Here is a 17,526-nt window from a genome sequence, read left to right as displayed (position 1 = left end):
TAAAAATTACGTCATTGAATGTTTATTTCACAATGCTTTAGAAAATTCTAGTTCATTTGTTATTTCTGCCAATTTTTCATACAGTTTTTCTTTTGTCTCAGCCACTTCTCCTTTGATTGCAGACATCTTATTACCTTTTTTTAAAATTTCTTTTTTTTTATAAAACATGAGAACATGTTTTAGTGAATTTTACCAAGCATTAAAACAGACACTGCTATTTACACTTTCCTTTTTAAAAGCATGTCTTTTGAAAGGTGTGCCTTTTTTTGTTCTTACAGAATCTTTTCTAAGTTGCCCTCTTCTTTTTATTCATCCTTGATAGAGGTAATTTCTTATAGTCTTAGTATTTGCCTCTAGCAGGGGACAAATGGAGTCTTCTTGTTTTGCCTCAATATCCACTCGGATTTGTTAAAATCCTTCTGTTAACATTTTAGGGCAGTGGGGTGGTTCATGGTTCATTGATCCAGGAATAGCTAAGGAAGAAGCTAAGACTGTGGTCAATATCACTTGCGCACTTCTCTCTGTGAGGTTTTTTTTCCCTCATGTTTTGTGAAACAATTTGTAGGGGCTTTACCCATTATGGTCCAAGCTCCTTTCTAAGTTTGTTCCCCATGGCATCAAAGAACCTTGGTATTAAAGAAAGAAACTCCATGTTAATGCAACTAATAATTTATTTTGTGTGCTTTCTTTATTTCTGGTCTCCTGAAACAGCTGTTCTTGAAATCATTTTGTTCTCCTTACTGTCGCTACAGCTCATGTAGTCAGGGTGAGTGCCATTGATTTTTATAGACTAGTTCTTTGGTTAGCAGTGTAGTCTACATGGTGTATCTCCCTGGTTTCTCTGGTATAGTTCTCTGCAAATAGTGCAGATCAGTGTTCCAGATTTTCTTTTATTGTTTTGCATTTATTTAATCTTTATGCTATAAAGGAGTCAAAAAGTGTCAGATGCCTTTGTTTTAGTTACTAACTGCATCTGGAAGTCTTAAGGCACTACATCTAATGAGAGGTTCTTAGAACACTAAGAAGAAATACTTTTTAAAGGCACACATGTGAAAAGGTAGCACTTTGATCTATGTCATTCTAGAGGGCTTGATGTTTTAGAGATGCAGACTGGCTCCTTATAAGAAGGAACATTTGGATAATTTTAGCTGTCCAAAAATGAAATGGATCTTTTATGTTTGAAGATTCCCATCACAGAAAACAATTAAAGGCATACTGAATTGGCATACTCTAGGAATACCGCAGAAGGTTTTCTTGCAGAAGTGAAAGATTATTCTAAGAATCCTCTAGGGGACATTTTTGCTTTCTTAGAGTCTGTAATTATTAGATTAATGTTGTTTTAAAGCTTATTTGAGCTAGTTGCCTCTCACTGCTCACTTGCTTATAGAAACCATGTCTAATTTAAGATTTATTATACAGTTTTCAGTAGCATTCATGAATCTTTCCTATAAATATGAGAATGGAAATATTACCTTAGTTATCATACAAAAGAAAATCAACATGAAAATATTTTGAGAATTCTCTAAACATATACACAACTTTGAATATTTGATGTGTAAATATAAATATCTTATTCATTGGCGAATATTTCTTGTGAACCTCAGGGGCTGTTTATTACTGGGTTAAATATTTGACATTAAGGTCTATGTAAATAAAAAAATTAAATTAACATTTTAAAAGTGTCTTTTTTTGGTCTTAATTGTTTCATTGTTGACTTGGAAAATACATTCAGTCTGTCTCTTCTCTTTACCCTCCAGATGGTAATTTTTCTGATGTCATTTTGGCACTATTCTTAACTGCATAACAGGAACTGAATTCAGCTGATCTATAATTTGAATATATTATTGGAAATTGCCTTTGTAACAAATGACAACACCTGACATTCTCAGAGTAAAGCCATAAGAATATTATAAATGGAAAAATATTACATTTCTTTTTTTTTTAAGATTTTATTTATTTCTTTGACAGAGAGAGACAGGGAGAGCAGGAACACAAGCAGGGGGAGTGGGAGAGGGAGAAGCAGGCTTCCCGCTGAGCGGGGAGCCCAATGTGGGACTCGATCCCAGGACCCTGGGATCATGACCTGAGCCGAAGGCAGACGCTTAACGACTGAGCCACCCAGGCGCCCAAAAATATTACATTTCTAAGCAAAATGAATGAAATGTGGTGTGTGTGTGTGTGTTTTCATAGTCAGAAAAAAAATGATACTTTGATCTAACCCATGGGAAAATCTTAATGTGAGATGATGCCCTGGAGCAAATAGTCATGTGACTACTATCCCATCTTTTGATTCCCAAAAGTTGTTTCCTGAACTACACTGTGTAGTTCTAGATAACTCTAGGCAATATTAGCATAAATACGGCAAAAAGAAAAAAAAAAGGGAAGGCTTTACTGTACCTCCATGTCTACCCCCCAGTGATTCTCCTGTCTACAGTATCCAATGAATGGGGGGTAGCATGCATTACTCTACCCCTATTTATAGCTATTTGGACAGGAGTGGACACTGCATTCAACAAGCGTTCATAGACAAGTCTGAATTAGTGGCCTGGTTCATGAAGATGATCTAGGCTTCCCTCTTCAGAAACTGAGCTACTACTCAAAGGGAAGTTTCTGGAGAAGATCATAATAAGCAGATCTGTAAGGTGCTGCATAGTTACACTAATGGCAGAGTACTAGAGTAAAGCTTTGTGGACTCCTGTTGCCAAAGTCTTCAGAGCTATTATGAATTTAAATTACTCTCTAGCCCTAATCTCACCAAGGACCATCCCTGTTATAGTCCCTCCTTCCAGATTATTGTCATTCCCCACTCACTCATGTCAAAGTAGTTAAACAAGGAGGCCATTATACAAACCAAAACCTAAGGCAGAGTCAATCCATTCAAATCTGAGAAAATGAAATTTAAGAACAACCTTTCCCAAATAAACTACTTAAGCTATAGCCAATCAAATAATTTCCTTGCTTTGCTTTTGTGTCTTCTCTATAAAATCTTTTCTCCTAGCTGCCATAGGCAGAGCACTCCTAAGCACCTTTGGTTTGGTGCTGCCTGATTCAAATCAATGTATGCTCAAATAAACTCTTGAAAATTTTGGTGTGCCTCAGTTTAACTTTTAACACTCACTACAATAAATCCTCTTATTTGAATTAGCTTCAGTGAGTCTCTGCTTTTTTTGTGACCAGATGAGTAACTAAAATCAGGTTCTGCATTAACCTAATGGTTGAGGAGGTATAAAAGAAATGATGGGTCTCAGGTATAGAATCAAAAGTCTTAGAAACCAATGGGATTTGGATAATAGAGGGAAGACTTAAAGACGAATCTCAACCCACTGGGATAGGTAACACAGTTGGACTTTTAATAGAGATACATATTAAACAGTTGGATATATCAGTTTGGACATGTTTTAATGCAATGCCCCCCCCCATAGCCTTAATTGCTATTAAATTTCTTTTATATTGAATTATTTATAATTAAGAATTTTGACAATGGTTTAACTGGCAAATTGACATAGTAAGAGTACATCAAACTAATAAAGCATCATACCATTAATAATTGTTTAATTCTTTTTTTTAAAAGATTTTTATTTATTTATTTGACAGAGAGAGACACAGCGAGAGAGCAAACACACGCAGAGGAAGTGGGAGAGGGAGAAGCAGGCTTCCCGCAGAGCAGGGAGCCCGATGCAGGGCTCGATCCCAGGACCCTGGGATCATGACCTGAGCTGAAGGCAAATGCTTAATGACTGAGCCACCCAGGCACCCCTAAATGTTTAATTCTTTTAAAATAACCTCATTATTGTTATTTTGGCCTTCTGCCCTTTGATCATAGAATTGCAATTCATAAAATTTGATTTCATTCAATTGATTATATGTTTCTTATTTTAAGTTAATAAATTATGATACTTTTTTATGCAGTAGTCCTTTGTGCATTTTTTTAATTAGTATGAGCTAGTTGCTTGCTATAGGACTGAGAAATTATGAGCTAGGAATAAAATTGTGTTTCTGGAGGCACAAACTTGAGGAATCAATCATGAACTTATAATGTCTCCCAGATAATTTGGTTGTGGAGGTGGACAGTTGGATTCTAGATATCATTTTTTGGTTCCGTGCATTAAAACACTTATACACCCATATCTGTATTATATTTGGGCTTTTCTTCTTAGTGACCTAAGTGGTAAAAAAAATCTATTAACTGTATAGAGATATAAATTTACTGCTTGGTGAATTAAAGATACAAATCTAATTACCTTCCAAAACTCCACTGGGCTATAGGAAGGGAATATTTTAAAAGACATGAACTCACAAATACAAAGGAGGAAAGTGGAGACAAGAGCAACATAATTTTGGAAAATGAAATGACCAATGAGTGGCAGACATTGTAGCAAACTGGTAAAAGCTGTATACTGAGCTTGTGTTGTAAAAGGTGAGAATTAGTCCAGTTTACTTTGAAGAATTGCAAAAAAGACTAAAGATTTAGGCTCAGCTACCTCTGGCAGTTGGAAGGTGCAGTGGGATGATACTCTAAAATTATTTAAAAAAATTTGATTGAAACCTGCTTAGGAGGGAGTTACAGCCCCAGTTCTACTTCCTCTTTCTGAACACTTAGATAACTGCCTCCATCCAGGTAAATCAGCAGAGATTTAGTCTCTGGAGGAGGTTACATGAAGGGCTCTACATTGGGGAACCCTGAGCATAATCAAGGATGTTTGCATCATACTGAAAACAGGTATTAAGTAAACATATGCATATTAGAGGCTGAATCCCAGTGCCTTACTCTATCCACAACTAGATCACTGGTTGTCAGGCATTTACTTTTGAAGAAGAAAAAAGGATGAATCTTTTCTAGGGAATCTGCCCAGCCCTAGATAAAAGACCTAAATATAATACAATACAATACAATACAATACAATACAATACAAATACAATACAATACGGGCTTCCGAATGACAATGACATGGCCTGGTTAGATCACCTGTAGTGACAGAGTCAACACGCTCCACCTACATACTCAGAGTTTTGAACTAGGGTTTTCTGTCACCCATTCAACAATGAACTGGTAAATATGAACACAAAATAGGAAACCTAAGGGAGGTCTTTAATGTAAAAATAGAAATCAAATAGCCAAAAGCAAAAAAACTGAGGAAGAAACAGAGACTCTGCAGGAGGAAGAAAACATAAAACATTTTGCATAAACTTTTTAGAGAGTTAAGTCTATTGAAATAATAAAAAAGAACAAAAAGCTACAATACAGAAATAGTAAGAGGACAAAAAAGAGCTTTTAGTTATTCAAAATAAGAAGAAAACTCAAGAGGATTGTAAGAGCAGAAGAAATCTCTCCCCCAATAAAACAAACACAGTAAAAAAACAACAAAACCCAAGTCACAACCACTACCACCACCAAGAAACAAAGAGATTGTGTTTAAGTGAGATGATAATACCTTAAGACATAGCACAAGAGGTCTAATATCTAATTAATAGAAGTTCCAGAAATAGATCAAAGAAAGGAGAAGAAAACATTAAAGAAATAATTCCAAAAAATTTTTCTGGAACTGAAAGGCATGAGTTAACCAACTAGAAAGGGCTCATCAAATGTAACCAATCTGCTAAGGTAGGTGTAATGGTTGGGCATTGAACCACTCCAAGGGGGCACCCTGTATACATAGGTGGAGTTGTGTGAAGCACATCTGTATGCTTTTATGTGGTGTCCCTGAGTGCCTAGCACCAAGGCTCAGAAATGTGAAATTTCATCATCATTGGGACAGAAGTTTCTATATTGTATGTTTGGATGGGGGTGGAGAGAGAATAGAGACACTAAAGGATCTAGAATCAGAATTGCTTTTTACTTCTCATCAACACTGAAGCTCTAAGGCATGGAGCAACGTGTTAAAAATTCTAGGAAAAGTGATATCAAACCTAGAGTTCCATCCCTAGCCAAAGTTAGTATGCAGATAGGATAAAAACATTTTCAGACATACAAGCTTTTAAAATACTTTCCATCAAATCTGTCCCTCCTCAGGAAGCTATTAGAGTATGTGCTCTACCAAAATACAGAAGTAAACAAAGGAACACGGGCTCCACTACACAGGAAATCTAACAGAAGATACAGGTGAAAGGAATCTTCAGGATAAAAAGAAGAAAAATAGTCCAGACTGGAGCAGTTAAGACAACTCCAGCAGATCTGTTTCTTCAAGAAAATGAAATTGAAAGAATGAATATGCGATGTGCCTTAAAGTTTTAAGATATTTTTGGCATGATATGCAGTTTCTAGGTGAATGAATCCTAAGGGACAGAAAATTAAGAAATAATCTGTCACAGACCTTTAATATAACAATCTCAGGTTATCTTGGTCACAGCTCTTTTTGGTGGCCATTGGGTACTTTTTTCCTAACGTGGGTCCAACCTGCCAGCCCTTCAGCCAAAGCCTTCCATTCCTCAGGCTGATCTGTTGCTGTTAGGTGTGAGTCCTTTGGGTGACAAACCATCCTGGCTCGCCCAGAACTGTGGCAGGATTTCTGGCAGGTGGGATTTTCAATATTAAACCCGGTAAAACCACAGGCAAACCATTACAACTAGGGCTTGGAAATGCTGGGACTTTAACATCCCTGGGAAGACTAATGGGAAGCCAGAACTGGTGGATAAGTTACCTCCCTGCCCCCACTCTAGTCCTTCTGAAATAGACTCTGAAGATGGTCCTGCAAGATGGAGCAATCAGCAGCACCTGATATCAAATGGAGACTGATTCAGTTATTCACTCCCTCATATAGCTTGCACTATTTTCCTGCTCCTCATATTTTCCTGCCCCTTGCTCCTTTCCTTTATTCCTATGTCTCTAAGGTTTTCACTCCCCAGTAAAAGGCTGGCATACAAGTTTTACCTTAGGTACTGTTTTCTAGGGAACCCAGGCTTAGGGGCAAACAAATACTTCCTCAACAATTATCAGTTCTAGGAATAAAAATATTGTGCAGAAATTTGAAATTTAATCATAGCTTTACTCTGATTGGTGTTTACCTACTGATGATATTTTAACACACCGAATAGTGACCTAACTGAAAGCATGATGGAACTGGTTTGGGAAAATGAGAGAATGGGAAGGGTGAACGTGTGTGGTGAGGTAGAGGTGAGAAAAAGTTAAATCCTTAACTTCCACTGTGGGAAGTAAATGAAAAATTAAGAAGTTGTTTGAAGATAAAAAAAAAAAGACACAAAAAATCAACCAAAATACTTTATAAATTATTTGCTGCTGGGGAAGGAGAATGGGTGTAGAGGGTCCACGGGCCACTTTGGTCTTAACAAGCATCGATTCTTTAAACTATGTTTGTTTATAGCTCTGATAAAGACTTGCAGCCGCTACCATGCAGACCAGACTTCGCTTCCTCTGCAACCATGTCTGATGAACACGATATGGCTGAGACTGAGAAATTCAATAAATCGAAATTGAGGAAGACAGAAACGCCTTCAAAAGAAACGGCTGAACCAGAGAAGCAAGCAGGCGAATTGTAATGAGGCTGCCAATATGTGCTGTACCTTCCACAAACATCGCCTTACTTTACATCTGTGAGCTGTTTAACTGTGTGAGATAAAAAGAGTGTAGATCAAGTTAAATGGCTACTGCCCCTTTTCTCATCAAAGAATCTGAACTACTGACCATAACCTCGGAGTCTCCTCTCCCGTCTGCCTGTCTGGCTGGCGGGGAAGGAAAAGAATCTGGTGAAGGAAAAAGCTGGGTGGGGATGACCAGTAAAAACTAAATTGGTCCAAGGTGTCAGGCAGGCTCTACAATGTGGTTTAATCAGAGTGCCATTTTTTTTCTTCAAATGATTTTAATTGTTGGAATGCACAGTTTTTAAAATATGCAAATAAAAGTTTAAAATGTGGTTGGTGTGTAAAAAAAGTAGGTCAAAATAAAATAAACTCCATGGCTACTTTTAAATAATTTAATTCTCATAGAATTTAGTGAAGTTTTATTACTTGGGATCTAATAGCATCCGATTGCTTTTAAGTAACTTCTTACCAAATTGGTCCCAAGGCTATATTGTCTTTTGTCATATATTTAGAATATGTGTATCGTGTGTATTTGTATTATTTATTCTATAGGTTAATTTAAGTGTAAAAAGCAGAGTGAAGAGCTCAGCAGCCCTTGGATCTTGTTTTCATTCCACTAGATGTCAGCATAACACTGTGAATTTGAAAGTTGTTGGGTGACCAAGGATTGAATCCTTGCTTGTTCAAACCTATTTTTATTTATCTTTCCAAGGATGATGATGTGACATTTAGATTTAATAATGTAATCTCTTGTGTATTATAAGAATTACTGTCTACCCAAATGTTCATTTTTATTATACCTATTCAAATTAATGTCAGCTGATTAAATTAGTTAAGCTTTGGTGCTAATCTATATCAAGAGAATAGAAAAAGGAAACAATCACACACAGGAATGATAGCAATGAGTATGTTTCCTGCATTGTATTTTGGGTTTTCAGTCAGTAAGTTATGAAAGACATTTGGCCAATATAAAGATCAAAACTATAACATTTCCCCCTTGTGTTATCTAGTTTATAAATATGCTTTAAAGGATATGAGCAATAATTGACTAACTTAGTACCATGTTGACTGATAAGCTTTCTTATTAAGAGAACGTGTTGGGTAATTCATAAGTTAGATATTTTTAACTTATTTTTCCCTTTCTGACTACCCAATGTAGCATCAGAGGCTTTGGCTTTGGGTTGGCATGACCTTGATTCGTTAGAACATAAGCTTCATCTTATATTAAATAGTAAAAACATTAATATTCATGAAAGTTATTTCATATGAGTTCTATTTTTCTTAGTATGCAAAAAGTTTTTGCTTAAAAGAATTGTTAACATTTTACATTTTTTTTTTTTTTTTTTAGGTATGCTCCACGCTGAGATCAAGAGTCTCATCCTCTACTGACTGAGCCAGCCAGGTGTCCCACAACTGTTAACATTTTTTAAAAAAAGATTTATTTATTTTAGAGAGAGAGAGTGAGCACATGTGAGAGAGCACGAGAGAGATTGAGAGAGAGAGAGAGAGAGAGAGTGCATGGGGGGCAGGGGCAGCAGGAGAGAGAATCCCAAGCCAATTCCTCACTGAGTGCAGAGCCCAACCCCAATGGGGGGCTCCATCTCATGACCCTGAGATCACTACCTGAGCTGAAACCAAGAGTCCCACACTTAACTGACTGCACCACCCAGGCACCCCACAAAAGTTAACATTTTAAAGGAAAAAATGACATGTTGAAGTATTTTTCAAATTACAGTACATAAAAATGTTTTAAGTGTGCCATTTTGGGTAGTTTGTAATGTGGTCAATATTTTAATAAGTTTTTAGCCACAAGCAATAGGGAGATACTTATTGGCAATGTATTCTGACTTTAATGAAGTATTATAAGTCTCTCACTAAGTAATTTTCAGTTATAATCTGAAATTTTTCTTTGAAAATTTTCCTCAAAACTCATAGGAAATTCCACTCGTTCATGCTATTTCTTCATAATAAAAGACTTATTTTCAGTGTCAATTTACTCATGATATTAATTAATCACATAATAAAAAGTCAATACCCAACAATACAAACTATAGAAATTTAGGGATATTAAATTATTCCATACTGTACAGAAAGAGACCAGAGGCATTTTAGGTAAATTGATATCATTAAAGCCCTTCTATTTTTGGCAAAATAATCTCTTTTTTCCAAGCTTTTATTTAAATTCCAGTTAGTGGGCGCCTGGGTGGCTCAGTTGGTTAAGCGACTGCCTTCAGCTCAGGTCATGATCCTGGAGTCCCAGGATCGAGTCCCACATCGGGCTCCCTGCTCAGCAGGGAGTCTGCTTCTCCCTCTGACCCTCCCCCCTCTCAGGTGCTCCCTCTCTCTCTCTCTCATTCTCTCTCTCAAATAAATAAATAAAATCTTTAAAAAAAATAAATTCCAGTTAGTTACCATACAATGTAACATTGCTTTCAGGTATAGAATTTAGTGATTCATTACTTACATAAAAAACCCAGGCCTCATCACAAGTGCCCTCCTTAATACCTATCACCTATTTAACCCATCCTCCCACCCACCTCCTCTCCAGCAACCCTCAGTTTTGTTCTCTATAGTTAAGAGTCTGTTTTATGGTTTGCCTCTCTCTTTTTCCCCCCACTATGTTCATCTGTTTCAGTTTTTAAATTTCACATATTAATGAAATCTTATGGTATTTATCTTTCTCTGACTTATTTTACTTAGCATAATACTCTCTGGCTCCATCCACATTGTTGCAAATGGCAAGATTTCATTCTTTTGATGGCTGAGTAACATTTCATTATATACCACTTCTTCTTTATCCTTTCATTAGTTGATGGACATTTGGGCTCTTTCCATAATTTGGCTATTGTTAATAATGCTGCTATAAACATTGGGGTGCCTGTATCCCTTCAAATCAGTAAATACTTAGTAGTACAATTGCTGGATTGCAGAGTAGTTCTATTTTTAACTTTTTGAGGAAACTCCATACTGTTTTCCAGGGTGGCTGCATCATTTTGCATTCAAAAAACAGTGTAAGACAGTTCCCTTTTCTCTACATCCATGACAACACCTGTTGCTTCCTGTGTTGTTAATTTTAGCCACTCTGACAGGTGTGAGGTGATATCTCGTAGTTTCATTTGCATTTCCCTAATGATGAGTGATGTTGAGCACCTTTTCATATGTTTGTTAGCTATTTGGATGTCTTCTTTGGGAACATGTCAATTCACATCTTCTGCCCATTTTTTAACTGGGTTGCTTTTTTGGTGTTGAGTTGTATAAGTTCTTTATATATTTTGGATACTAATCCTTTATCAGATGTGTCATTTGCAAATATCTTCTCCCATTCCATAGGTTGCCTTTTAGTTTTGTTGATTGTTTCCATCACTGTGCAGAAGCTTTTTATCTTGATGAAATCCTGAGAATTTATTTTTGCTTTTGTTTCCCTGCCTCAGGAGACATATCTAGTAAGAAGTTGCTACAGCTGATGTCAAAGAGGTTACTGCCTGGGTTTTCTTATAAGATTTGGATGTTTTCCTGTCTCACATTTAGGTCTTTCATCCATTTTGAATTTATATTTGTGCATTGTGCAAGAAAGTGGTCTAGTTTCATTCTTTTGCATGTTGCTCTCCAGTTTTCCCAATATCATTTGTTGAAGACATTATCTTTTTCCATTGGTTATTCTTTCCTGCTTTGTCTAAGATTAATTGCTCATATAGTTGTAGGTTCATTTCTGGGCTTTCTATTCTGTTCCATTGATCTATGTGTCTGTTTTTGTGTCAGTACCACACTGTTTTGATCACTATACCTTTATAATATGGTTTGAAGTCTGGAATCGTGATGCCTCCAGCTTTGCTTTTCTTTTTCAAGATTGTTTTGGCTATTCGGGGTCTTTTGTGGTTCTATACAAATTTTAAGATTGTTCTAGTTCTGTGAAAAATGCTGGTGGTATTTTGATAGGATTACATTCAATGTGTAGATTGTTTTGGGTAATATAGACATTTTAACAATATTTGTTCTTCTAATCTATGAGCATGGAATATCTTTCCATTTCCTTGTGTCCATGTTTTATAGTTTTAAGAGTACAGAACTTTTACCTCTTTGGTTAGTTTTATTCATAGGTACCTTCTGGTTTTGGTGCAATTATAAATGGGATTGATTCCTTGAATTCTCTTTCTGCTGCTTCATTATTGGTGCATAGAAATGCAACAGATTTCTGTACATTGGTTTTATATCCTGTGATTTTACTAAATTTGTGTATCAGTTCATTTTTTTTTAAAGATTTTATTTATTTATTTGAGAGAGAGAGAATGAGAGAGAGCACAAGAGGGAAGAGGGTCAGAGGGAGAAGCAGACTCCCTGCTGAGCAGGGAGCCCGATGTGGGACTTGATCCCGGGACTCCAGGATCATGACCTGAGCTGAAGGCAGTCGCTTAACCAACTGAGCCACCCAGGCACCCTTGTGTATCAGTTCTAACAACTTTTTGGTGGAGTCTTCCAGGTTTTCAGTATAGAGTATCATGTCATCTGTAAATAGTAAAAGTTTGACTTATTCCTTGCCAATTTCGATGCCTTTTATTTATTTTTGCTGTCTGATTGTTGTGTACTATGTTGAGTAAAAGTGGTGAGAGTGGACATTCTGTCTTGTTCCTGACTTTGGGGAAAAGATTCTCTTTTTTTCCCAATTGAGGATGATGTTTTCTGTGGGTTTTTCATATATAACCTTTATTTGTTGAGGTATGTTCCCTCTAAACCTATTTTGTTGAGGGTTTTTATCATGAATGGATGTTGTACTTTGTCAAATGCTTTTTCTGCATTTATTGAAAGGATGATATGGTTCTTCTCCTTTCTTTTATTAGTGTGGTGTACACGTTGATTGATTTGCCAATATTGAGCCACCCTTGCCATTTAGGAATAAATCCCACTTGATTGTGTTGAATGATTCTTTTAATGTACTGTTGGATTTGATTTGCTAGTATTTGAGAATTTTTGTATTCATGTTTATCAGGGATATTGGCCTGTAGTTCTCTTTTTAGTGGAGTCTTTGTCTGGTTTTGGTATCACAGTGATGCTGGCTTCATCAAATGAATTTGGAAGTTTTCCTTCCATTTCTATTTTTTTGGAATAGTTTGAGAAGAATAGGTATTAACTCTTCTTTAAATGTTTAGTAGAGGGGCATGTGGGTGGCTCAGTTGTTAAGCGTCTGCCTTTCACTCAGGTCGTGACCCTGGGGTCCTGGGATCAAGCCCCACGTCGGGCTCCCTGTTCGACAGGAAGCCTGCTTCTCCCTCTCCCACTCCCCTTGCTTGTGTTCCTGCTTTCGCTATCTCTCTGTCAAATAAATAAATAAAATCTTTAAAAAAAATACACCATGAATGTTTAGTAGAATTCTCCTATGAAGTCATATGGTCCTGGACTTTTGTTTGTTGGGAGATTTTTGATTACTGATTCAATTTCTTTGCTGGTTGTTAATCTACTTAAGTTTTCTATTTCTTCCTGTTTCAGTTTTGGTAGTTTGTATGGTTCTAGGAATTTATCCATTTCTTCCAAGTTGTACAGTTTGTTGGCATATAATTTTTTGTAATACTCTCTTATATAATTTTTTGTATTTCTGTGATGTTGATTGTGATTTCTCCTCTCTCATTTGTGATTTTATTTATTTGGGTTCTTTTTCTTTTCTTTTTGATAAGTCTGGCTAGGGGTTTATCAATTTTATTAATTTTTTTCAAAGAATCAGCTCCTGGTTTAATTGATCTGTTTTATTTTTTAGGCAAAATAATCTTAAAAATTTAGATTAAAGAAATTTTATATGTTACAAATCTAAAGTGGAGGATATGTACCCATATATACACACACACATCTAAAAATACAAGGAACATTCTGTACCTTACAGAATGAATGTACATTACATTCTGTTCATTATGTTTAGAATAGTACCTGGAATATAATAGGTGTGTAATAAATGTTTGTTAAAAGGACAAATTAATAGATGTGAATAGAGAAGATACATGTGTAAGAGATTTGATCAATAAGACTTGATCACTCATGGAAATAAAGTGTGAAAAATTGAGACGAACTCTTGGGGTTTTCTAAGACTTTAGAAGGCTTGGTGGTGGCATTTATTATAATTTGAGACTCCAGGAAGAGGCACAAATTTGGCAGGAAAGATAATGAATTCAGATTTTACCCTTTTGAGGCAGTGTAGCAGACAGCAAAGTGAAGCTGTCTGACAAGAACTGGCTGTAAAACAGATGCATTTGGTGGAAAAGTTTGAGCTGGAGATACAGAAGTTATGATGTAGGAGGGGCCAGAGAGGTAAACTAGATCATCCAGGTGGAGCTGTTCAATGAAAGAAAAAGCAGAAACCTTGCAGAACAATATTTTAGGACCAACAGTATAACAGGGTCTTGGAAAGCAGGCTGGAAAAGCAGGAATAAAACAGCAGGCTCAGAGAGTAGTGAATTTCAAGAAAAATGGAGTGGCCACTAAGGTCAAATACTGCAAATAAGTCCAGCCATTTGAGTAATAAAAGAAGTAGATGGATTTGTAAATTAGGAAATTGTCTGTGACTCTTACATGAGCTAGTTCAGTGGAGCTATGTGAATGAATTACTGTCTATACTTACTGTAGGCTGAGAAATAAGTAGGAGGTAAGAAAGTGAAGATAGTGAATACAGACTGTGGACTACATTCTGATGCATTATGGATATTAAAAAAAGGGGAGCAAGAGAACATGTTACTCAGTGTTTGCTAAAGCTAGCTGACTTAAACGTGGGACTTATGGGGGCAGTGGACCAGCAATCTTCAAACTGATATATGCACTCTTGAAGTCCACAAAAACTTCACAAAGTTCATGGGCATAGAATTTTAAGAGATTCAATGTCCACATACTCAACTCCCATACTTACTGTTTCCTAATATTAATCGGCCTGAGAACTTCAGTTAAAACATCATGCTTGTCTTTTTTTCCCACTTTCCTTTTGTAACCAAACTTCTCTCATTTTAGAAAACAAAATCATACCTTATATCCAATCTGGTATTCATCATCCCAGGGTATGAAAGTTCCTGGAACACCAAACAGAAAGAAAATTTGTATTGATGATAAGAGAATGTCTCTAATGGCTCAAAAACAAATCCTTTTGAAAGTCAAGGCATTTCTAATTGTTTGCTTTCAAAACAATTGAAGAAGTTAATAGATCATTAAAATACACTTTTTGATAATAGATCACCATGTGATTTTTGGCATAAACTTGAAAGGAGTGCAAATAGTTGAGTGATATTGCTAATATCAAAACTTTCATTCCCATCTGTCCTATACCACATTGTTATGCGACCAATTTTGCTCAGTAAAACAACAAAGACTTAAATCCATGCGTAACACTGCCTTCTACCATAAATAATATTCATTGTTACATAAACTAAAAAACAAAACAAAACAATAAAAAAGAATTCCAGAGTGTATAAAGGAAAGCGTTGGGAAAGACAAAAGCATTGGCAGTTAAATTGAAGAAGTGTTGAGGTAGGTATCAGATGAAAGGAAAGGTCAGTAAAGGGTGTGAATGTTATGCTAGACTGGATAAACAGTGACAATGGGATTAAGGTCCCCAGGTTTGAAGGTTCTAAGTAGAGACTGGCAGAGGCCTCAGGTAATATGAGTGGTCCAACGAGGCCAACTATCTGTAACTCTAGTTCTTCCTCAGTATCATTCCAATTTTAGTATATGTGTCCAAGCAAGCACTAGTTCTTCCTCAGTATTCATGATTTAGAAAGGCATTCAAGTCAATGTTGACTGTGATTGGATGAATCCTGAAGAGAACCCTCTCATCAGATGGTATAAGGAGATTCAATACATGTTAGAAAACTCAATTCACCACTTAAGAAGTAAGAACTTGACTGTTTTCTTCAATGCAGTATTCTGAATGCTTGGTACACTGCCTGGAGTAGTGCTCAAATACTTTCTGTTGAATGAATTGTCAGTGATTAGAGGTAGCCAAGACTTCCAAATTTTAACTTAGTGGAACGAATTTGTGTTGCCAATTTGTAATAAAGCCTATTTGAATTTATATATTATTTGTTCACTCCATATAGATTGGGACAAAAATAGGTTCCAATTATGTATTTATGTTTATATAATTTAGTTTGAAAATTCTCTTCCAAATATATCTCATATCTCTTTCATTACCTAACATGAGGGATAGAGGTGCTACATATTACCAAAAGAAGTATAATTCAAATGATAATATTATTAAATTACATTCTATATACTATAATTATTTGTTTATGGCATTATGTGTTAGAGAGTATTTGTATGTCTGGATGACAGCAGAGAACAGGCTGAAACTGCAAATCAGAATTGGTGTCATTAGGTTGAAAATGTCACAGATTTAGCTTTTAATATGCCAGAATGATTGTGTAAAATAAGACGACTAGCAACAATCTCCTACTGATATTCGTGGGAACATGGGGATGACTTTGAGGTTAAGAACTATTTTTAGATTAAAAGACTTGATATTTTCTGTCAATTAAAATGACTATAATTAACAGCTATTACTAGAGTTATTTAATTGCAAATTATAAAAATCCAACTTTAATTAGTTTTAATGATAAGTGGGAATTTATTGGCCCAGAAAAGTGGAAAGCCCAGAATGCACGTAGCTTTAGCACAGCTGGATGCAGGAGCTTAAATAATATCATCAAGATCCCCCTGTTTCTTCCTCTCTTGGCTTTTTTAGTGTTGCGTTTATTTCTAAGCAGATTTTCCCCACTTGGGTGGCCAAGAGAGCATCAGTAATCCACACTTGCTTAGTAGTTAGTGCTTTTAAACTCTGAAGGAGAAGATGGATCTTTTTGCTGATAGTTTTAACAAAAAAAGCTGGGAGAGATTTTATAAGCTTGATGCAGGCCATGTATCCAGCCATGAAACATTCATGATGGTCAGCATAATGCAATACTCTGAGTGATCAGATCTGGATTTTTGGTATCCCTGTAGAAAAGGTTGGTGATGAGGTATTCCCTACCTGAACGACATGGATTGAAAATAACAAACAGACTGTTACCAGACAAAATAATATGACATCTAAAATATTTTTTGCATATTACACTGTATTAATTAACCACATCTTAAAAACTGATGCATCAAATAGCCTAAACAGCTATCACAAAGAGTTAAATATATAGTGGCCTTCAAGATCAATCAGAATTTGAGGTTCCTTATATTTTGTTTCTTGTTTCCTACTGCCAAAGTTAGCTCATTGGCAGCAGTCCCCAGGAAAGAGGAAAGGGGATATAGAAGAAGAAAAAAAAGAGAAAACAACTTCTGTTTAAGGAAGTGATCCTGAAGTAGCACACATCACTTCTGATCATATCCCACTGGTCAGAACATGGTCATATGACCATTGGTGGTGGCAAGGGAAGCTAGTAAATATGACATCAAGCTGTGTAACAGTGTGTTCAGCGGGACTCTTGTTACTAAAAGGAAGAAGGTGTAAATGTATAATGGGAAAAGTAGTTATTTCTGCGATGGTTCTTCTTTTAACCTTTACAAACTTAAATAGGGGAAAAATTTAAATTACTTTTACTATGGAAAGCATTGCTAAAACATGTATTTATATGGGAAAAGAGTAAAGGGAATTTTCACTTTCATAATAAAAGAAAAAGTTTCAGTATAAGTGTTTAGTACATTTTAAAGTCCCTTACAGATGGTGGTACTGTTGAAGGATGCTTTGATTTTTGACATTACTATGGATATTTTAGAGATAATATTAACACATATTTTTCATTTATAAAAGAATGGATATTGATGCTCTGAAAATTATAAATATCTTGGTTTTGAACTTTTTTATGTCATTGACTAGTATATCTACATTTTTAGAAAACATGGAATTTGTATGGAATCAAATTGCATTTGTAAGGAATCAAATTGTTGTAATATGTACTATAAAAGAGTAGATTAAAAATTCCAGTCAAATATAATGCAAGATTGTGTCTCTTTCTAATGCTAAAAGCTTACTGAGCT

The 17,526-nt window shown here is 35.8% G+C and overlaps 1 pseudogene; it reads left to right on the top strand.

Moving 5' to 3' along the window:
• The window catches only part of LOC112835817 (large ribosomal subunit protein eL28-like), a 147,701-nt pseudogene that overhangs the window by 5,467 nt on the left and 124,708 nt on the right, over nt 1-17,526 (top strand).

This window comes from Callorhinus ursinus, unplaced genomic scaffold (assembly GCF_003265705.2).
Source record: "Callorhinus ursinus isolate GAN/ISIS: 27379988/994484 unplaced genomic scaffold, GSC_fseal_2.0 scaffold2, whole genome shotgun sequence".
Taxonomy (NCBI): domain Eukaryota; kingdom Metazoa; phylum Chordata; class Mammalia; order Carnivora; family Otariidae; genus Callorhinus; species Callorhinus ursinus.
This window is presented reverse-complemented; position numbering and strand designations above follow the sequence as displayed.